Source organism: Amyelois transitella, chromosome 2 (genome assembly GCF_032362555.1).
Source record: "Amyelois transitella isolate CPQ chromosome 2, ilAmyTran1.1, whole genome shotgun sequence".
Taxonomy (NCBI): Eukaryota; Metazoa; Arthropoda; class Insecta; order Lepidoptera; family Pyralidae; genus Amyelois; species Amyelois transitella.
In genome coordinates, this window is record NC_083505.1 from 11,843,442 (window position 1) to 11,867,720 (window position 24,279).

At 36.3% G+C, this 24,279-nt stretch overlaps 1 non-coding gene across 1 annotated transcript in view; it reads right to left on the reverse strand.

The window, feature by feature from the left end:
* Window positions 1–24,279, reverse strand: part of LOC106128976 (uncharacterized) — a 236,592-nt gene that overhangs the window by 25,881 nt on the left and 186,432 nt on the right. The window lies entirely within an intron of this gene.

The following is a 24,279-nucleotide window of genomic DNA, read 5'->3' on the forward strand; positions in this document are numbered from 1 at the left end:
TCTCTTAAATTTAAGAAGAAGAAGAAAATAATAGAAGGTGAATGGGCTCCCAGATCTCTTTATTCTTTAAACACCCATCACCATACATGCTACTGAAGGGGTTAACCCTTAGCGAGACTAGCGTTTTAGGTATGATAACCAAAATAACAAAATAATCGTGCAATAATATGCACCTATATATAATCCTACTAATATTATAAATGCGAAAGTATGTGAGTGGGGGCTTATAAACTTAGGATTCCTCTTTTAGGCGATGGGCTAGCAACCTGTCACTATTTGAATCTCGGTTCTATCATTAAGCCAAATAGCTGAACGTGGCCATTCAGTCTTTTCAAGACTGTTGGCTCTGTCTACCCCGCAAGGGATATAGACGTGATCATATGTATGTATGTATGTAAGTATGTGAGTATGTCAAGATATCAGTATGGATGTTTGTTACTCTTTCACGCAAAAACTACTAAACCGATTACGATGAAAGGTATGTAGGTAGCTGAAGACCCAGAATAACATATAGGCTACTTTTTATCCCGGAGTTCCCGCGGGATTAATTCCACGCGTACGAAGTCGCGGGCGCCTCTAGCATATAATAAAGATTATTCCAAAGCGCAAAAGCGTGTTGTTGAACCTAACATGAGTCCCGAATATTTATTAATACTTAGTCTTCCTTCACACGAGCGTGTAAAGGGCGCTACACACGCCACGACCATAAACCGCCGGACCGTCGTGTCCAGCTTTTGTTCCGGGTTATTTCCATGCTAATGCAACAAAATAAAGAAAAAACAGAATCGCACCTTTATATCTTAGTCATTTCAGTTATAGTTATCATTAAGGCACGCAGTTGAACGTGGCCTTTCAGTCTTTTGATGACTGTTGGCTTCGTCTACCCCGCAGGGGATGTAGAAGTGATTATATGGTATGTTTCAGTTATAAATACGTGTTGGATGGTTTTAATATGGCGCATAGCATCGGATCGTATTGGTTCATGAAGGAATTTTAAGCTTTATAAGGAAAAAACAGGAAGCTGTTCTATATAATAACTTCGAGGCTGTTTGGCTTTTATTTTAACATTTTCATTCGCAGTCCTTACTTTTTAATGATCTAAATAAGAGAGACGATAAATTTCAACTTCAATTAAACTTTTTTGGAAATTAAAAATACATGTTTTTAGTTTATGAAAAATATAGTAATATTAGTTACATAGTTATTGTGTACTTAAAATAATAGTAAATAACAGGACTGCCCTTCTGTCCTCATTATGTTCTGCGCTAATGTCCCTTAATTCAGACTGCGATCGTTTTAAACTCTTGCGCAAGTGGCCCGGGTGGTCGACCACCCAGCCGCCGCTATCGTCAGATAGTGGAACATGTCGACTTATCGACATCGATTTTAATTACAATAGGTGGCTAGAGATGTCGATTAAGGTTGTTAATATAGGTCTGTTCTTATTGGTGCTTTGAGGTGCATTCAAATGATTTACAATTATTTAATTCATCTGAAGTTTATTTATAACTTGGGGTTCTTCTTTTAGGGCTCGTCTAGAAGCTTGGCGATCTTTATTTTATGTCATGAATAAGTTGTCAAGTTCGTGGCTTTATTATTAACAAAATTTGGGAAGGAGTGTATCCGCGCGAACTTGAGAATTACAAACGAGAACTGAACTACAGAAGCAACTTAAAATAATTCACTATAATCAATAGATCCATTTTTTTTATAAAATGTTTTGAAATATACGGTGCCGTGTGGATCCCGGCACCAATATAAAAAAGAATAGGTCAACTCCATCTCTTTCCCATGGATGTCGTAAAAGGCGACTAAGGGATAGGCTTGTAAGCATGGGATTCTTTTTGTTAGGCGATGGGCTAGCAACCTGTCACTATTTGAATCTCAACTCTATTATTAAGCCACACAGCTGAACGCGACCAATGTTAATACTGTTGGCTCTCTCTACCCCGCAAGGGATATAGACGTGACCATATGTATGTATGTAGGTATGTATTTTTTTTAACTATTAAAACAGCGTTCCCTCTAAACTTCTATGTTAAAGCAAATGAAATTCAGCTGAAACAGGATCAAATCGTTTGTGCAAAAGAGAGCATAACCTTTATGAGACACGAAGCGCTCCGATAACCTTTGAAGCCGTGGTTTCGGTGAGATAAGACCGAGTTATAAGCTCCCAATCTCATCAGTTTAGATATCTTTTATACCCACAAATGATGTATCGGCTTTATAAATATTGTGACAGTTAAATAGGATTACAAATGATAATTCCATTTAATTTTATCGGAACATCGTCTCGTAATTTTACTTATTTTCTGTTAGGTTGGTAATAAAGGTGAATTAAAAGCTTGATGTCAGTTGATTATTTATAATGAAAACTAGTTTTTGACCGCGACTTATTACGCTGTAGATTTACAGTTTTTTAGCGACCGCATAGCCAAAATTCTTGTAAAGATTAAAGGCCACGTCCAAATGTAACACTTAGTGTCATCTGTAATGAAATATTCGTCTTCTGTCAGTCATTTAGTAATTAAAGTGTTTTGTACGCATATTAATTATCCGTGCCGTGTGGTTCCCGGCACCAATAAAAAAAGAATAGGACCACTCCATTTCGTTCCCATGGATGTCGTAAAAGGCGACTAAAAATAAAGGGATTATTCTTTTAGGCGATGGGCTAGCAACCTGTCACTATTTTAATCTCAATTCTCTCAAAAAGCCAAATAGCTGAACGTGGCCTTTCAGTCTTTTCAAGACTGTTGGCTCTGTTTACCCCGTAAGGGATATAAACGTAATTTTATGTATGTATGTATTAATTATCCAAGTCATTCCCATTCTCCCTCCTGGCTTAAGTCCTGGTTGCATCCTCACCACTCTGGAGAGGAACCCGGGAATGCCTTTAACCATGGATCCTGAATTGGGTGAGTCAGGTTTTTACACGAAGCGACTCCAATTTGACCTTCGCAACCTTTGCAAGTAAACCTTACTCGTATTGGATCGATTATAGTTACACATCCAGTTGCCTGAATGTGCAGGTTCCCTCACGATGTTTTCTCTCACCGTAAAAGCATCGGTTAGTATTCTGACTAATGTAATGACTGACTTCGAAAATAGTCATGGCTACATGGCCGAGGTAGGATTCGAACCTGCCTTTCCGCGGATCACACATTTTAACCGGTCACGTTACCGATTCAACAACCGACGCTCTGATAATTAAAAAAAAAATACGAATCATATGTGGTAATAAATTCTTGGTCAAAACATGCATGAACTTACATTTAAACTGCCAAATATTCAGACTTATCAATCATGCTTACGGCACTCCTCTTTTCGATCAGAGGTTGAAAACCGAATGTAAGTGAAACACGACCTCATTTGAATTTGAATGTGAATTCGTTAATCGAATGTCAATAAACACGCCACGGGCTCAGGAATAGTATAATTTATCACGATCATGACACGACTCTCCCCAAACGGACAATAATGAAATCAGAACTACTTTTTTATACCTTATTGTTTACTTTGAACTGCAGAGTAGCCAAGTAAAGAGACAATATTGTATCCAATATGGCATTTTTGCTTTCTGTATTCACACAAATTTCAAATCTTTCTACGCTTTTGTTTCAAATGAAAAATATTTATTGTTCGCCTTATACTCATCAATTATCTTGTAAAAACTTAATTGATATTTATTTACTTTAGGATACTTTTAGAGATGTATAGAAAAATATAAAGCGTCGCTTCAAATTTTTTCAAAGCGGCTTTGGTAATTAAAAAAATAAAACAAATATACTCTAAATTTAATAGAGTTGGATGTAAAATGACTTATTATTTCATTTTCACAACATGTTTTATAATAGATTTGAGTGCGCTTGACCTTAATCTGCCTGGTGATAAGCTAGCTCAAATAGTGCCTATTCATTTTGCCTTGAAAAGAATGAAATGTAAAAGATGGAGTATCTGCTTACCCCCGCAAAAAAGGCTAAATTATACGTAAGCATACTACTTTGCCTCTGCTCCTACCTACTCTGTAATTCTACTACTATCCATCACTATAATAAACCGCCTTCCCCAACAATAGTACTATTGTGTGTTTATAAAGGTCTTCATGGCCGATCGATCAAAATCCTTCATTAATTTGTCGTGGGATCACTAGGGTATGCGGTGACCCCTCAGGCAATGTTATGAATGACCGGAAAGCTAGGTCGGAACGCATTATCTGAAATTTCTTATGGAAACTCAGCGTGGTGTTGAGAGTGGGAGGAAACCTTTATTTTTATACCTTGTATTTGGACATTTCGATAGAATGGATGAGGAGAGACTAACAAAAGGTTTTTAAAAGGCAGAGCTGACTGTGAAAGTGGGATCAGGCAAGTCTCGTCGAACTTTTAATGCTTTAAAAAGGGAGATGTTAGTAGTACCAGTAATCGTCGAAAATGCATGAAAAGAGTAATGAGTGTGGAGGAAGCGGGAGAGGTCTGTACGGATCGTAGCAAGTGGAAATCCATAGTCTCTGCCTACTCCAATGGGAGACGGGCGTGACGGAATGTATGTATAATAATAATATCATTTCCCAGGTCTCATGGCAAGTGAAAAGATGTAGTATTTGCTTATTCCTACGGGAATTGGGAATTATTTTTTTTTATATGAAAAATAAATAAGTGATACCTTGTGAAATATACTCGTAGTGATACACGGACGTTAGTTTTATTAATAATTCTGTGGTGATAAAATACACTATAAATAAATTTGGCATAGTTTATAAACTTTAATTTCGGCGTTCCTTTCAAAAAAAAAATCTTAATGAAAATAACAGAGAGATAATCGCATCGGTAAAGGGTCAGCTCAAAAGTACCCGAAAGCTTGCATGAAAAGAGTTATGAATGTGGATGAAGCGAAGGAAGTATGCAGAGATCGTGGCAAGTAGAAAGAGGTAGTCTCTGCCTACCCCTCCGGGAAAAAGGCGTGATTTTATGTAGGTATAATCGCATTTATTCTATGCGTGCATTCCTATGTATTCTAGATAAATACAAGAACTCCCAACTATTCAAGTTAAACTATCAAATAGTGTACAAACAATAATTGAGAACTGCCCAGGGTATAAATCAGGCGTACGGCCCAAACAATCCGATGCTCAGCCAAGCCGCTAACATTCAAGCTGCATACTGTGCAGGGTTAGAATTTTTGGACTTGCCTATTTCACGTGCAACGGATGATTTATGTGGTAATGCTGGTGGTGTTGTGCATTGTAACATACAAATCAGGAGTAAAAATTATGAATATATACACACATACATACATAAAATCACGCCTCTTTCCCGGAGGGGTAGGCAGAGACTACCTCTTTCCACTTGGCATGTATGAATATATATGTACAACTATATGAAAAGTATAAGTGACTTATTTTTTTTAAGGAAATAACTGTTGTGTAAAAAATTAATGCCATCCAATCGATATCCTTTTTTGAAGTCGGTTCAATTTGTAAAACCTTCTCCTAAGTGTAACAAACATTTTCCTGAAAACTGCATCATAATCGGTTCAGAGAAAACGAGATAATCGCGAACAAACATACGTACACACATACAAGTCAAATTGAGAACCATCTTTGTTTGAAGGCGGTTAAATAGGAGAAACGTAAAGTAATAGTTAGTCACTAACCCTATGTAAATCTTCCCGCATATGTTAATTTCACTTTCTTGCGTTAATAATTAATAAATTAATCAATACAAAGATATTTTTCTTATAATATTTGCTTTTGAAGACCATTATAAAGCTCATACAATAAACATCTCATTTCTATTCATCTCAATTCTATCACTAAGCCAAACAGCTGAGCGTGGTCTATCAGTATTTTCGAGACTGGTGGCTCTGTCTACCCCGGTAGGGATATAGACGTGATCATATGTATTTATGTACAATAAACATTTTAAAATTCGAAAAGATTTGTGAACGATTTTACGCTGAATTGAAAACTTTTACTTCAATAAAAAAAAAAAGAAAATCTTAACCCCAATTTCGCTGTGTCCCATGACTTGGGGCACGCATTAACGAGCTTGATTTATGCAGGTGCACACCGCAATCACGCGCCATTGTGGAGCAAGACGGGCCGGACCGGCCCGGGCCGGACGATTGACCGGTTTTCTAGGTTTTCAGTTTCGCATTGATGTCGATCGCACGATTTGTTGTGAGCCGCAAAATTTTGTGCAAAGTCGTCGGACGTCGGAAATCGAATATTTTCTTTTGATCTCGTAACAGCAGCTTCAAAGTAATCTTGAACAACAATCAATCCAAGATCGTGATCAAAGATCTCCAAAGCCGTGTGGTTACCGGAACTTTAGAATAGGAGCATTTCATTCCCGTGGATATCGTAAAAGGCGACTTTGGGAAAGACAAATAAACTTGGGATTCTTTTTGTAGGCGATGAGCTAGCAACCTGCCAATTAGAATCTCAATTCCATCATTAAGCCATACAGTTGAACGTAGCATTTCAGTCTTAGACTGTTGGCTCTGTCTACCCCGCACGGGATAACGACGTGACTACATGTATGTAAGATCTCCAGAGAAATGAGAACGTAACCGAGAGCCACGCTACGCCAAGAAGAAGAAGAACAGTTTAGTTTTTCATATCTGCTTACTGATTTTTCGTGTTACTCATAAATTTAAGGCTTATACATACATATAGATAGATTATAAACTCTTTTCTAGTATCAGCACACAATACATACATACATACATTTGGTCTATATCCCTTGGGGGGTAGACAGATCCAACAGTTTTGAAAAGACTAAAAGCCACGCTCAGCTATTCGGCTTAATGATAGAATATTATATTATTAGCTTAACAATACTCTTAGCATTAAGTCCATCTATTGTATTGAACAGATTGTATTTGGTACAATAGCGGGGCAGACATAGTCGACGGTCTTGAAAATACTTTTATACTAATCTGTGGCAGATCTTTAATATCTAAGAATATTTAGAGAGTTGGTCTGTAGATATATTGATTATCATTTCACTTAGGGTTGATCCTTGCATGTAACAAAGCTGTAACCAATGGTTATGCATGCATGCCAATGCGACCAAGATATGTGCATGCAGCGCCGCGCGCCGGCCGCAATCCACTGCACGCATACTGCGGTCCGCGGCCGCGTCCGGCTGTCGGATGCCGGCCGTGTGCCTTTGACGGGTGCGCAATATTGAGAGTTCAGAGAGACAGAGGGTTAAAACATACATACATAAATATTGTGCCGTGTGGTTCCCGGCACCAATAAAAAAAAAAAAGAATAGGACCACTTCATCTCTTTCCCATGGATGTCGTAAAAAGCAGGACTAAGGGATAGGCTTACAAACTTGGCATTCTTTTTTAGGCGACAGGCTAGCAACCTGTCACTTTTTGAATCTCAATTCTATCATTAAGCCAAATAGCTGAACGTGGCCTTTCAGTCTTTCCAAGACTGTTGGCTCTGTCTACCCCGTAAGGGATATAGACGTGATGATATGTATGTATGTATACATAAATATTATCACGTCCACATCCCTTGCGGGAGAGAGCCAACAGTCTTGTAAAGACTGATAGGACACGTTCAGCTATTTGGCTTAATGATAGAATTGAGATTCAAACAGTGACAGGTTGCAAGCCCATCGCCTAAAAGAAGAATCGCAAGTTTATAAGCCTAGCCCTTAGTCGCCTTTTACGATATCCATGGAAGTGAGATGGAGTGGTCCTATTCTTTTTTCTATTGGTGCCGGGAACTACACGGCACCACATAGCTCCCGTGGGATTTGCGAAAATCCTTAACCGTAGGTGGCGCTAAATTCGTCGCTATTTGTACGTGGCGTTTAATTTTAAGCTGGTTTGTAATAATCAAAATAAATTCTGCAACAGTTATGACTGTCTCTTTTCTTAATGTATGTAAAACTCGTCGAAAAAAGAATTCTCAGTGTAATGTGTAACACAAAACACGTATAAAATAAATATGCAAAATACTAAATTACATGCTATAGAAAATTTTAAAATTTGTTCTAAAAAAAATAAATAAATAAATCCTTGAACATACCAATACAATTTAGTAAGAAGATATTTTTTATTTACATTTCGGCCTATTCACTACATAGTTTCACGTACCGTGTGTGTAAGGCCTTATAAATGTCTTTTCCTAACGTACTCCGATCCATCAGAGCCGTCTACACGCCAATCCATTTGAGCCTCATTAAGCCGCCTAATTGATCGGCAGTCGAATTGAAAATGGCAAAAAATAGACCCGATAAGTACAAAATGGTGTAGACAGTTTGGCCACTATTTTCGGATACGGTTAGTTTTTTTAATGACTATTGTCAATTTGAACCCCGTTCGATACGCGAAGGTAATGTTGGGAAACTTAAGATAGGTTCTGTGTATCGCTTTCTGGATTCCAACAAATCGTATCAAAAAAGGCCAGGTGAAAAAATATTAAATTTAAATTAATACGGTAATTATTGATATGGTAACACTAACACACGCCTTTTTTGACGGTCGAGACGAATCTTTAAAGTACGCTGACAGTGTTGCCACTTTCTTTGAAATTGCTCAATATTGGGGAAATTACTCTAAATTTCTGATATTTCAAACAAAGTACTATCAAGCCCTGTCAAAGTACATGTACTTTTATAACATATTAACTGATAAAAGAGAATGAGTCTTAAACAATCTTTCTGAGAACACGAGATTCCCTCAACACCGTTCTTGTTCCTCTTTATCAGAATAATGCGGTGTTAACTTCCCAACATTGTTTGTTCAGAAGTTTTGACGTCCTAGAAACTTACTAGAGTGGAGCCGCGGACAATAGATAGTCACTGAACGATGCCAGTGTATAAAACGTTGCTTGAAATAATTTCCAAAGAGAAATATATTTTTTGTGACAGGAGTAGAAAAATAGTTTTTCATTTGGTGAGGATACATACATATAATCACATCTAGGTATATCTCTTGCGGAGTAGACAGAGCCAACAATGTTTAAACAACTGGAAGGTCACGTTCAGCGTAGGGCTTAATAATTTAACTGAGTTTCAAATAGTGTTATAAATATATAGAAGTTCTAAGTTACCCGAAAGCAAACTATATTATAAACCTTATAATAGAGTGATTCATCAACCACTGCGATTGACGTAAGGCGGCGTTCACACCGTGCCACATAAACAGTGTTAATGGTGACTAATCCGTCTCCGTCGTGTGCACTTCCCCTTACAAGCGATCGTTCACTAAACGACGAATATTTTATCCTTAGAAAAGCATATATTTTCGTACAGCGATAACGGAACTAATTTCATGAATAATAATGAATAAGTCAGAATAATAAATCAGTCATAGATTACTTATTAGTACATACATTTAGCGTTGTATTGAGTGACAGCGGTCGAAAGGATAAGGTACCTGAATAAAAACTCGGGATACGTAGGTTTGTATCCGATCGTGGCTGCCTATGTATCAATGACTTTTATAAGCTTGGATACCTACATGATATGATTGCTAACTGATGCCCTCAAGGTAAGGGAAACATCGTGAGGAAACCTGTAGAGGTAACCCTCATAGGTAAGCGTGTGTAATTGTGCATACTGAGTATTGTAAAACAAATTTCTTATTGACATGAACCTAGAACATATTATTTAAATGATAATGCTGTCAATAAGCACAAATAATATTTAAAAAAAAATCAAACATTTTCATTCAATTATTCTTCTCAAAGAAGGTCTAGAAATTCCCAATTGATTTACGATTCCTTTTTCAAACGCTATTTGAAAAAAATCCTGTTCCTAACAAAACGGTTCGAATTTCGAATCGTCTGATTACGTTCCGCTCCACGCTCATTCAAGTTCTCTCGACGTAATTAACATCTACATTGAGTTATTTACGCGCCCGCATGTGTCGGCGGAAACGGAACGCGATTGACATATCTAGTTCTTTTGTATTTCGACCGTAATTAAGGAATTCTGTCTGCATTTTCAGATGTTTCTTAGCAAAATATTGATCTTTCTACTAAACCCAGTAGTTACTAAGTAACAAGCAATGTATAAAATTTATCTAATAAGTATGTTATATTGCTTTTAAAATAGAAAGCAAAAAATTTGGTATTTTTACCAATCGCAGTAAATACGATTTAAAAACAATTTTGTCTTGTGGAGTTTTGTATAGTTGAATAGTTGTGTTTTTCTACGGTTCCCTCCAGAAACTATTAGGTATATTTCGGAGCTGTGATATTTTTTATTTATTTATATTTCACAGGAAGAAATTGATCCTATTCTCTTGTATCAAACACCACATGTTTATCAAAGCAATTATGTTTTTGTAAGCAAAATAGCTTAATTTCAACTTTGTTATCTTATATTCAGGTAACAAGCATTGAAGGTAAACTTCTACGTCCGTCAGCTAACGACCCGGTTAATTATAACACAACAATTAAAGATAATTTTACATTTTCACACCCCACCGTTCCCCCAAGCTCTTATCTCAATCAACCTTAATTAATGGAAGTTATAAGGACACCGTAATTTAAAAGCCAAATTTAAGTTGTCCGTTCAAAATTAAATTTAAACGGTATTTATGGATTCACAAGAATGGGATATTTCATCTGTAGTTAATTTAAAGGCAGACACAGCGACATACCTACGCCATTCAGTCGGTTTATTTATGTGGAACGAAATCTACAGAATCCAATAAAATTATAAAGGAAATAATCCCTTTATTTGTTGAAAGAATCTTATAGAGAGTTGAAAGGAATGGTTTTGTAATTCCATTTTTGAAATAAACTCCATCAGCGTTCTTTTCTTTATTTGAATTAAAAGAATCATGGAGTTATGACGATAAAAAGGTTTGTTATTGTATCAAATCAGGAAAAAAATAAATCGCCTATTAGAGCATTGCGAGAAATAGGTTTTAACTAAAACATGGAACTTTTTGTTAATCGAAAATATACCGAATCAAAACAAAATTTAATAAAGGTTACCTACTTATACTCGCCATAATTTTAAGTAATTATAATTACATATAACATCTTTATAACCTGTGTTATGAAGATATCTTAATAATTAAGAGATTCCGCGGGATATTGCGAATTAGCGGGAATGAAAGGCAAACAAGGAGCTTATTAAAAGCTTCGAGCCTTTAAATTGATCAAACTTAGTAAAGTAGGATCATCCAGTGAATTTAAACACAAGGGTAACTTTATTTCGCTTATCTTGTTGTAAAAAGGCGGCGAAAAATATATTTTGTAAAAATCTGTAACCTAACCTTCTTTGAAAGTGGAAGTTTAAGTGAGTGAATCGTGGAGTCCTTAGTTTATACATAACTAGCGACCCGCCCCGGCTTCACACGGGTGCAAAATTATAAATGTTATTATACATCAAAACCTTCCTCTTGAATCACTCTACCTGTTACAATAAACCGCATCAAAATCCGTTGCGTAATTTTAAAGATTTAAGCATACAGACAAACAGACTAAAATAGCGACTTTGTTTTATACTATGTTGCAGTGATACGCAATTACATATAAATAAGTAACTTGTTTGTCTTACTTTTCGCTCACGATATAACTGATATAACTTACCTGAAACAAAAATAAAATATTCATTAACACCAAATTGTATTCAAATTAGAATAATTTTAATAAAAATATTTTAATATACATGTTAAATTATTTAGTAAATGTAGTGGACTGAGGAAGTACAATGTGGAGAGAAAGAGAGATGAAATACATAATATGCAATAAATGAAAAATGCAATATTAATAGTTTTGTAAATGAATTCGCTTTTCCAAATAATTCAATTCAATATTTAATTATTTTGAAAAGAGAATTCATCTATTCCAAACATTTTGACGAAAAAATTGTGACACCGTTTATTCGAAATTTAAAATATAAGGCGGCGTCCACATAACGGCTTTCATTGGCCTACTAATGTCCACGCACTTACGATGATAAAACATCGCGCCCAGCCCTTGCGTTTTCGACCGCAACCTAAAAAGGGTTGGCTTAATTAACAAGGACGCACCCATTCCAGAATTAGCATGATTTTGTTTTTCTGATTGTTTAAGAGGTTGTGTTGTAAAAGGTTAAAACAATACATGACTAGGTACGTTTAATCTTTGTGAGTACATGTATGATTTGTATGGTTTTTTAACAGATATGTATGTAGGCTTTATAATAAAAGTTAAACAGAACTATTCAGCCTTTATTGAAATTGCATTAAAATACAAATATTGTCATAGCATTATCTTCTTAAGCGGATTTATGTATCTTTGAAATGAGACGAGACAGAGACTTCGTAAAATATAAAAAAAGATGCTTAAAAATCTGAACAAAAAAGCCATCGTGTATGTTGTAACTGAAAACGAATGCAGGTTATCCGTTCAAAACAGTTTTATTTTCCATTTGATATCCGCGAATCGCAGTAACGGGAATCGAGATGAAACTAGCGTTTTCCTGTAATAGTTATTGACCCATTTCGCAGAGCACCAAAACATAAACTGTTTTACGCCACAAATTCCGGCTCGCAAACTTATTTCCCCCGCTTTGCATAAGCAATTCAGACGCGAAATATCGTTTTAAAAAGAAATTCCTTATGAGCGGTTCGTAAATTCCATTTCGTCGCGAAAATGGCGTCGATGCTTCCACTTTTACGGCGTCGAAAGGGTTCTCGCGAGCTGGTAATAAAGTAATTTATCCACTTTCGATAACAGGCCAATAATCTGGGAGAGCGGGCTCCTTCCCGCGGGGTTCTTCGCGAACAGAGCGTGCTTCGCGCGAGATAACGCCGTATGCAGCGAACGTCGCGCTTGAAAACCACCAATCGCCAACGAAAATTTGAATTTAGAAAGCAGCATTCGAGTGCGCAACTTGCGGATTGGATTAGCGTTCGTATCCCGCCCGGCAGTGTGTCGATGCCTCGGCGCGATGTGCAAATTATACGATGTTAATCATCCCCGTACGCCATGTTCGCAATTTCGAGGGATAATCCTACTCTGGTGAAATGTCGTTCACTTAATTTTATTTCTGTTCGGCTGATGGAGGATTACGTTATAATTTGATCGTTATTCATAAGATGATTTATCTGGAATACCGTCTTTCTTGCCTTGATTCAATGAATTTGTGTTTGAATAAGTTATTGAAGATATTAATAAGGAAAGGCTTGTGCAATTATTTTTGAGTGAAATCAGTATAAAAGAAAATAATAACTGCTATTTCCATCAATGCACAGCAAGAACTACTAAACAGATTTGCTGAAATGCGGAAAATATTGTAACAATTAAGTTTTCATTGCCTAAACATTTTGAAAAAGTATAGGTAGTAATAATATTTACCTTGAATCTCATCAATTATCCAGACAAAATTATAACTATGCTTTAAACCTTAAGGCGTCGTTACACATAAGTCTAGTAATCTGTACGGAGAACTCCTCACGGCTCCTGCTACCCTGGTAATGTAGTGGTTTAATTTCATTATTTAGCTTGCTACATATTCTAGCGAACTTCATGCTCCGCTCGGCTAAACCAAATTGATTGAGGTCTTCAAGACAGGAACGCCTGTTGGTGTTGCTAGTTTATTTTGAACCCACTTCATAAAAGGAAGGGTGTTCAGGTTTTACAGGCATCACTAAGATTGTTTTTTTGTGTGTTGCACCAAATTACTATAACGATTACCAAGCTGTAACAAGTTGTCTAATGTCCAATTGAGCGAATTTATGTATATATATTATTGCATATTATATTTAAATTGAACGAAAATTTTAACCAAACATATAAAAATCAGAAGCCCGCATTAAAAATATGTGTTCATTGGAACTACTGTGTTTAGTACGAGATGAGATGCGTTTTGGATAACCAAACAGATTTCCCTATTTCCACATCTCTTCTCCGCTTTGTTTCAGTGAAAATGAATCACTTCCTATGTCTTTTTGCCTCTATACTTTGGTGGAAATCAGGCCTTAATGGATGGTTATAAAATCTAGTTTACATTGCGGTCATGTAACTATAATAATTCCTATAATGTTGTGAAGTTATTTGGAAAACTTTTGTGGTCAGCTAGCTAGCTTAATTTTATTTCTGTTCGGCTAATGGAGGATTACGTTATAATTTGCCCTTAAATAAGGTTGACGCCTACGTTAGGTTTAGATTTGGCGAAAATCAAAGAAGGTCTTCACGTCATTGTGTAAACTCAGTGGGAGGGGAGACGCTTCGCGTAAAAACCTGACCCACCCAATCCAGGATCCATGGTCAAAAGCATACCCCGGCGTCACCTCTAGAGTGGTGAGGATGCAACCGGGACTAAAGCCGGAATGACGAAGGACGTAAACTCATTGAGTACCGCATCTACCAGGATAGCAGTAATTACACGGAGATTACATTCAGCTTCAGTCTATATTATCCGACCAAGTTTAAACGTCTCGAACGCATTTGGAACTAAGTCGACAAGTTTATTTCATTGGTCCTTGCAAATTGTTACATAATCAAGTACAAGTGTTGTTCAGGGTCCCTCAGGCGAAGTTTTAAGTGCCGTTAGATAAGAGCTTCGGCAGCAGAGTGGTTAAGATATCCGATTTGTTACTGAGAGATAATCGGTTCGAATCTCATTGTGGCCATCAGCGACTTCTACGTACATTACTATCACGGTTCTTGGTTGAAAATTTACTTTTACGATACTTCTTTTATTTATCAGTCTTTTCATGAAAGCTCGTGAGTTATGGATACTCTTCATCTGACCTTTTAACAGGACGTCCCCAAATTGATCAAGATAAGAAAATAATTAAGAATCTTCAATCACTCTGTTATATTCATTTCACTAAATTGACGACAGTCTGTAACCGGCTTTAGGCATAATGTAATGCTGAGGTTAGCAAGCGCACAATACCCTTTAATGGTTATTGCTCCATAGACAACGTTCTATGTTAATTTAGGCGTGATGGTTTGTGTTGCTGGGAACTTCTTGGTTAGCTTTTTGATTGTAAATGAATATAAGTCGTATTTTTTTCCATTTATTTAAGTAATTTGTTTTGAAATGTTACCTTTTCTTAAATTCGTTGATGTTCCTATAGGATATAGGAATCCGAATTGAATATCATATTATTAAATTGCACCTAGCTTTCCTTAATATGATGTGTAATTATTAAATTCCGTGAAAATATTTAACATTATGTTTTCCATTGTTCCTTTTAATAACACTAATATTTCTCTTTTTAATTATTCCTTTTACGAATACACAGAAAAAAAAGTGCCTGATATCACACGAGCTTAGTTATTAGAAGTTATTATAAGCGCAATAAGTTTCTATCACACAAGATAATAAGCTACAAATGAAATATCCAAAAAAAAAATCCTTATTACCAACAATATTCGCAAAGCCTACCACTTCTAATTTCCACGGTCACGCAACACTAGTTAACCCTGGCAAAAATCAGGATCGCGATCCCGGATCCGGGAACCGGGTTAGTCACGGGGCCGCTCCGTGTTTGTTACTGATATTATCTTAATAGGATACTGAGATTTACTGGGGCCATCCGGCACCCGGCCATGCCAGTGACATATTGGCCTCATTTTAGTTTACACGCCCTCGGTTTGCATTTATATGTTTAGACTGAGCGTAAAGGGTGATAATGGTTCGACTTGGGGTCAATCGGTTCAACTGTCTTCAGTTGCTCGGAAGGTCCAAGATTATTACCAAAAAAATATATTAATGTTTCTACATTTTTTTAGAGATGACTGGTGTGGTGATGGAGGAACTATAATTAGATATTTCTTTCTCTCTCATCTCTGCGTGTTCCCTCCAAAGATGAGTTATTTCTACAATGCAATATACGAGTACCTTATGTCAGCATATTTTGATGAAAACTTAAAATCTAGCAACGATAGTTCTGATCTGAAATTAAATTAAATGTCGCTCTATTTTGATCTAATTTTCAGTAAGATATGGTTGGTCTGCGATCAAGATTATGACGTGATCGTATGATTCATGCAGCAGTTTCCGTAATGCATGGCGTCCGAAGTACGCACATTTGTCTAGCGATAAGGGTAGCGTTCGCTTCGCAGCACGTCCTTTATTTCGCTGGTTCATAGTTCGTTCACCGCTTCTGTTTGACCCATTTTATAACACTGGGAATTTGTTATGAATTGTTATGAGTACAATGAATCTAAAGCAATAAATATAAGTTGTAAAAATTGCACAATATTATTAAAACCTTAAAATTTTCACCTGAAGAAACCACTTTCGAAATTATTTGTTTCGTGTAGTGTCCATATTAAGAAATTTCTCTTAATAATAAATGTTCATCAGGAGCTTCATTGTAAATTATTTTGCACCTTAAAATATTTTGAATAGCAAATAAAAAAAAAACTTTAAATTTTGTAGATACAAACTTACTCCAATATTATCCAAAATTAACCGCAGCCTCGTCGGCTAATATTGGATTTACCATTATGCTGGCCATATAACATTCGCATTGTATCTAAAGTTAACCAGCGTACTTTCCAGTGCAAAATTGAACGTTAATAAATTCGCGGCAGCAAGATGTGGGGCGCAGATAACAACAACACGTATAAACTATTAAAGCCCCGACTCCCGTGCCTCGCGCCTTTGTGGGGCGAAACGGAATTTTCATTATTTCCCACTGTCGCGTGCTGCATTGAAGATTATCAAGGTTTAAAGGCGTCAATCTATTGCTACGCGCGCGAACTTCTGTTATCATCCAGGGTGAAAGGGGAAGTCTTTAGTCACATGACGCCAACTTGTGTAAATTATAGTAACATATAAAGGTATGGTGCTTGAAAGATTTATTTGTAGAAGAATCAACATTAAAAATAATTTTATTTCTCATTTGTCCGTCTAACTTTTTTTAGATAAATAGTGGGTGTGAAGACGGGTAGTTATTACCCGTCTTCAGTTATTATCTCTCGTAGGACGCAAATAGAATAAACCCCAAGGTGATATCTTGCATATTAGGTACTTATTTAATACCTACTGGTAAAATTAATTTATTCCCGTGAAGTAAAAATTCTCATACAGTTAAATATTAGATAAGTTATTACATATACTACATAGTTCCTGACATTATACCTTATTCTCACGGTTTAAACGCAATAAACATGATAATAAGCCATAAGGAATGCAAATGAAAAGTCACCATAAAAAATATGTTAAAATAATTATGTTCATGTTTAAAAAATGAGTATCGTGTGAAAGATGTTTAAGAAAAATACATGTAGAAAACAGTCATGTGGGATTTATAGCTTATATCCGATTACATTCACTTTTTGGATGCACTTTGATTGTATACATATATTTTTAGGTTTGTGATGTATAAAACTCCGTACTTTGAAAAAATACTTAGGGCTAATTAAATTTGTTCTTACATTTGAAATGAAAAATAACTTAGGCGTAAAAACAAATATTTTAAAATCTGTTCAGTATTTAAGATAGTACCGATTACAAAATAATTAAACAGCTTTTACTCACTATAATTCTCTAAATAGTCTCGATAGACCCTAAGTCTTTCATGTTTAGATTTCTTTTTGCTGTTAAATATTTACTCGTTAAAAGAACTCATTAATTTATTGAATAGTAAGTTATGCAAAAAACTTATGCTTCAATTCTTAAAGGTGATGTTCTATTAACCCCATTATGCAAAAATTTGTACTCGATCAACAGAGTAATAACATCGGGGCCAAAGGGGAATTCGCTTCCATAACATAACATTTATCCAGCTGATTAATTCTCCGGGCTCGCGGTTTTGGCGTAAAATTGTGTTAACGTTTTAATTATGCTCATAAGATGTTTAACGTGAGATCAAAGGGCCGCCTGCTGTAACATACATATGTTTGATACTTCCTTATTCTTACTGTTACGGCGGATTAGATTATGTTAGATGTGGCGAAGGGATCTTAATCTCACAATTTAATATTAGCTGGATGTCTTTTTTTATTACATTAATAAATGACCGTTAAGTAAACAAAGTTCCTCTTTTAAATGGCATTAGTTGAATTACGCGAAGTTACGGAAAGTGTGAGTGTCAATGAAATAAAGAGAGATTTTGTACATACATACATATAATCACGTCTATATCCCTAGCGTGGTAGACAGAGCCTACATTCTTGTAAATACTGATAGGCCACATTCAGCTGTTTGGCTTAATGATAGACTTGATATTCTTATAGGGACAGGTTGCTAGCCCATGGGAATGAGACGGAGTGGTCCTATTCTTTTTATTTGTTGGTGCCGGGAACCTCACGGCACATATTTTGTACATCCATACTTATAATTGCGTTTTTTCCCCTTACTTGGTAGACAGAGCCTCTCGAAAAGAATAAAAGGCAACATAGCATTTATTAACTGTAAATCAATGTTCCTACGGAGAAGGAAATTATAAATATCCATATTTGTGACATTTCTGACGACTAAATACGCAGGCCTCAAGGGTTACTATATGCAATTTTCATGTAATGTAAGTATGTTACTCGTATTAAAGTTATAATTAACAATTCCCACCGATCTTACTCGCCGCACGTGCAGAACTGAAGTTTAAAACAAACGGCGCGTACGAGCCAACAGTTTCTAAACAGAAAATAAAGTTTTCTTCACACGGAGCGACAGTAAATCGCCAGTCGCAAGTCGCGCAATGCACTGTGGCAATTATTAATAGTCGCTACGTCTACTGTGTTTATGGTTGTTGCCAAGACTTTAGTATCTACTGCCGAGTTGTATAGTTATAAAGTCGTGTAGTTATAAATATAAATCTTGTCTATGGTACGGCTTTAATGAGACATTTAAAGGTACTCGTAGTGTGGAGGTGAAGTGATTTGACGATTAATTATTGGGATTTATTCTATTGATCTTTAAATTGTGTTAGCTTTGAAATTAACTTTTAAGGTGGTTTTTAACTATGTATTATATATAGGGTGTGATACAAAGATTACCTTAGTATGGTGTGTATTAGATTTTCAAACTAAATTAAGGAATCCCAAATAATATTAAACATATGAAAGTTAGTTTGTTTGTTAGTTACCCCTTCACGCGTTATCTACTGAACTAATCTTATTGAAATTTTGCTTAAAAACTGTGGTGAGCATGTGATTTGCGAAGACTGTATTTTTTGTCGGTGGCGTTAAATTGCGCGGGCGATGCTGCGCGTAAAAACTAGTTAAGTTATAATTCGAACTCAAAGCGTAATTGAATTATGATTAATGCCAGTTAACTTTACAACTGCAACTTCTACCACAATATGCCGTGCAGATATAGTCGTGTAACTTAACATTTATTTTTTTTCAAACAAAAAAATTCAAATTCACCAGTTTGCACAAATTAATTGAATATTTTTCCTAAAACTGAATATTACGAAGTCTCATCCGTATTTTCCAAGTTTTGCATACATTCACATATCGATTAATCGTAGCATCGAGATGTTGACTTTTCAATTAAGTCGCCCGCCGATCTTGCTCGGAACAGTTCCATTAATCAATCGTGGACGATGCGAGCCCCTCGAGCGAGCACTCGATTCCCGATTCGAGAATCGATAACGTGTATGTTCTAATTATTCTCAACATCAATCTACCATCCTTGTTCCTTTGATATGATTAATCTTTTGAAGTTTATTTATTATTTTTAAGCATCTTTTTAAGTATATCAGTCGCGTGGTGTAAAATTAAAGCAAAAAATACAAAAGTGTAATACTCATAACCTGGTATAATATATTAAATATGTAGGTACGAGTACATATGGTAACGTCTATATCCCTTGCGGGGTAGACAGAGCCAACAGTCTTGAAAAGATTTGAATGGCCACTTTCAGCTATTTGGCTTAATGATAGAAGTGCCGTGTGGTTCCCGGCACCAATACAAAAAAGAATAGGATCACTCCATCTCTTTCCCATGGATGTCGTAAAAGGCGACTAAGGGATAGGCTTACAAACTTGGGATTCTTTTTTAGGCGATGGGCTAGCAACCTATCACTATTTGAATCTCAATTACGAATTATTTCCACGAGAGCGAAGCCCCTGGACGCAGCTAGTAGTACGAGTATATAACCTTAGAAGTTTAATCGAGTAACCTCATTTGTTATGCTATGTTGGCAATCTCTTCGCTCCAGATTATATTCCATCGTATGTACAGTGTACAGCACGTCAAACTAACAAAAATGGTCGACATCATACATACATACATAAAATCACGCCTCTTTCCCGGAGGGGTAGGCAGAGACTACCTCTTTCTACTTGTCACGATCTCTGCATACTTCCTTCGCTTCATCCACATTCATAACTCTCTTCATGCAAGCTCGGCGGTTTCGGGTACTTTTGACCTGACTCTGTCTGAGGCATATTTTTATACTACTACTAGTAGTTCTCACTTAGAAAACATCTGTGACCACGGTACAAAGAGGGGGGAAACTCGGACATTACACGAAATGACTCTCGTATGACCTCTGCAGCATTGCTTACAGGAACAGCAATCATAATTTTTTTCAGTTTTTCATCAGACATCAATTAACAAATATAGATTTCTTAGATTTAAATCGTGGATGAATGCAAATCTATACTAATATTATAAAGCTAAAGAGTTTGTTTGTTTGTTTGAACGCGCTAATCTCAGGAACTACTGGTTCGAATTGAATAATTATTTTTGTGTTGAATAGAACATTTATCGAGGAAGGCTTTAGGCTATATAATATTACGTTTCAACAATTAGGAGCGAAGACATTATGGAAAATGTGAAGAAAAACGGGGAAAAGTATTCACCCTTGGGGAATTATTCCCAAAATAACTATTCCACGCGGACGGAGTCGCGGGCACAGCTTAAGAAAATTAGAATAAGTTAAAAAAAATTAATGCGGAATGCAGAATAAATGAAGTTCTACTGGTACAGTTTGACATGACGTTAACTGTACCAGACACTAACAATACTATTGTTAGCCACAATGCTGGTAGTTCACGTGATTTACTGTGGTATTAATTTAGCATACTGCCCTGTTGATGGTTGAGCATCTAACTCAGAAGCTGAAGATAGTACCAAGATGGACGCATGTCGTTAGGTAAAGGGGTCATTCGATGATATGGACAATAAGAAACGGCATACTAAATAAAATTGTTTTAGATTTATCGTCTCATCTATACTAATATTCAAATTTGAAACGTTCAAACAAACAAACACTTCAGCTTTATAAGCTGAAGTGTTTGTTAATTTCGCGCTAATTTCATGAACTACTGTTTCGAAGAGAAAATTTTTTGTGCGTTAAATAGACCATTTATCGAGGAAGGCTATATAACATCACGGTACAACTATTAGGAGCAAAGAAAAAATGGAAAATGTGAAAAGAACGGGGAAAATTATTCATCCTTAAGGGCTTCAATGATGCCCAAAATAACTATTCCACACGGACGAAGTCGCGGGCACAGATAGTTTTAATAATATTCGAGGTCGTCTTTAAAAGAAGTTTCTTAATTCTATTAAAATTGTCTTTTAGGAACGCGACAACGCGTGTCCACGTGAGTAGATTGGGGCAATAAAGGTCAAAGCCAGTTTTTTTTGTCATAAGGAAGTGCAGGGACGATTGACCTTGTCCACTAAATGAACAAGCTTTTACTACTTAACACATAACATGGAAGCCAAAAGCTGATATAATTCAGATATGAAAATCTGATAAATTAATAACTGTCAGAACTGTTATTTTAATTGGAGGTAATCTTGTTGCGACTGGACTGACTAACTAGTCAGTGAAAATATTTAATATCGCAATATTTCATTCGTCGCTGACATGTTAAGTGTGACTCGACGGCGTTAGAGCCGAGAATAATTACTGCAGTGCAAAATGTTTGTTATTCCGCGACATTATGAATACGTGCTGCGAAATTATCTCTGCACAATTTAATGTTCCTTTCAACCGAATTTATCAATAATGGAGTTTAACAGCAAGCACAGCCGTTCGTAATTTTCTTCTGCAGTCCATTGCATCGTCATATAATTGTGAAAAAGCGCTTTACGAGGTCAATTAGCGGCTTTATGCGGCCATAATGTGCACACATCGCGTTGGTAACACAATGCGAGCGACCGTGCTGCCGTTTCGTGCGAATAATTCAGTGAGATTCGCGCGAAATGGCTGACACTTCCGACTGTCAGAGAGAAACATTTGTATTAAATAAAGATTAAATGCTTGGCTGAAACAGTTTTTATATTGCTATGAATATGTTGCTAGCCAAAATTACTTCAGTGCTAGACTCGTTAAACTAGCTACTTTCCTCGTGAAACGGAACGTGTCTGGATTAGTTTTCTTTTCGTGTGCAGATTACGTACACACACATGCATTTGGAGCAATAAAGGGTTCTTTACGAGGCCTGAAACGGAACGTAGTTCCGCTGCGAGTCCGCAGAGAACAATACGCGAATGACCACCCAGACTCGTTCGCCAAATAACTTTAGTAAATTCGTGAGCAAATGCAAAAGTGCCGGCACGATGCAAGTTTTAGAACGGAGCGACACATAATTATGGCTCCCCGTGAATAAACCAGATTTCTGTGCCCCTGCGAACATTCAAGCTCATATATTATTCAATTATTTTAGATAAGTAATCTCGTTTTTAATTTATACTTCTTATGTAATCTGAGATGAGATCCTTAATTTTTATCAACTTTGAAAATGAACATTTGTAAATAATAAAATATGGGCAAGGAGGAATTAAAGTCAGCTTTTTTACAGTCAATCGAAGAAAAGAAAGAGAGAGTAATTATTAAGACGCTGTCGCCTTGTTGATGTTTGTAAGGACGGCAACATAGGACTAAAAAAAATTGAATTTCTCATATATATTTAAATCTATCCCCACACACATCCGTGTTTCGTCCAGAGTCTCAAAAAATATCGATATGTATAACTACATTAGCGACCCGCCGCGGTCTGTCTCACGGGTAGCATTTATACATATAAACCTTCCTCTTGAATCACTCTATCTACTTAAAAAAAACTGCATTAAAATCCGTCATGTAGTTTTAAAGATCTAAGCATATATACATATATAGAAAGGGTCACACGCGGGTAGCAACTTTTCTTTTAACTATGTAGTGATATTATTTATGGGGCCTTCAGAGGTTTGGCGCCCGCACCCTTTGCTTTACGCTAGGGCCGGCCCTCAAATGCACTGCTCGTTTCCGTCCAGGGACGTTAGAGACAGCGCACTATTTTAATGCCATTTGGAATTTGTGTTGTGGTTCACTCTGGTAATCAAATAGCTGACCCGTTTAGGAGGTCACGGCTTCAATCCAAGCTATATAACTGGAAGAATATCTCCAGCTTGGCTCCTTCGTGGTTGTTATTTCTCTGACGTCTGAAAAGAGTTTTGGATAAATGTTATTGTTGACTTCTCAATTCCATCATTAAACCAAGCAGCTGAACGTGGCCATTCAGTCTTTTCGAGACTATTGGCTCCGTCTATCCCGTAAGGGATATAGACGTGACTATATGTATGTATGTTGTTGTTGAAAGCTATTAACAGACAAGAACAGATTATATATTTTTAAATGAATACAAAATATAAATTAGTACTTATGACCTAGGTTGTAATCCACCTGTAGGTATATGTGCACGTTAAAATGCAAACAAACAAGTAAAGTTGGATGCTAGACAATAACAGATATCTAACTAAAACAAAAGAAAAAAGACAAACATTAAGAAATTTTAAACTAAAGAATTAAACATTTTAACAAAAACAAACTGTTTATTAATGAGTTTTTGTGCATTGTTGATACTTTGTTTGCTGTAAAGTATAAATTAGAAGTGTTTTAGTGTATGACGTAATTTTAGCATGGTAAATATCGAAATCTGATATGTCCGTGGCTAGCGTACGTAAACGTTTAGCACGATTGCCGCCTGTTTTCTATGAAATTCCACTTGTATATTTCCAACTGCTCATGATGTAAAAAGGAGTATAATACTATTACTTATTGGAGTGTGTAAACATTAGAACTTACAACTTTCTCTTTTGCATACACATATATCACGTATTTATCATTTAGCTACGTAGAGCTTGGAATCGAGATCAGATAAGTAGTTACATGTTGTTAGCCCATAGCTTAAACCAAGAATCCCAAGTTTAGAAGCCTTTCCAATGATTTCATTCTTATATTCATATAGTCACGTCTATATCTCTTGCGGGGTAGACAGAGCCAACAGTCATGAAAAGACTGGTTCGGCTTAACGATAGAATTGAGATTCAAATAGTGACAGGTTGCTAGCCCATCGCCTAAAATAATCCCAAGTTTATAAGGTTATCCCTTAGTCTCCTTTTACGAC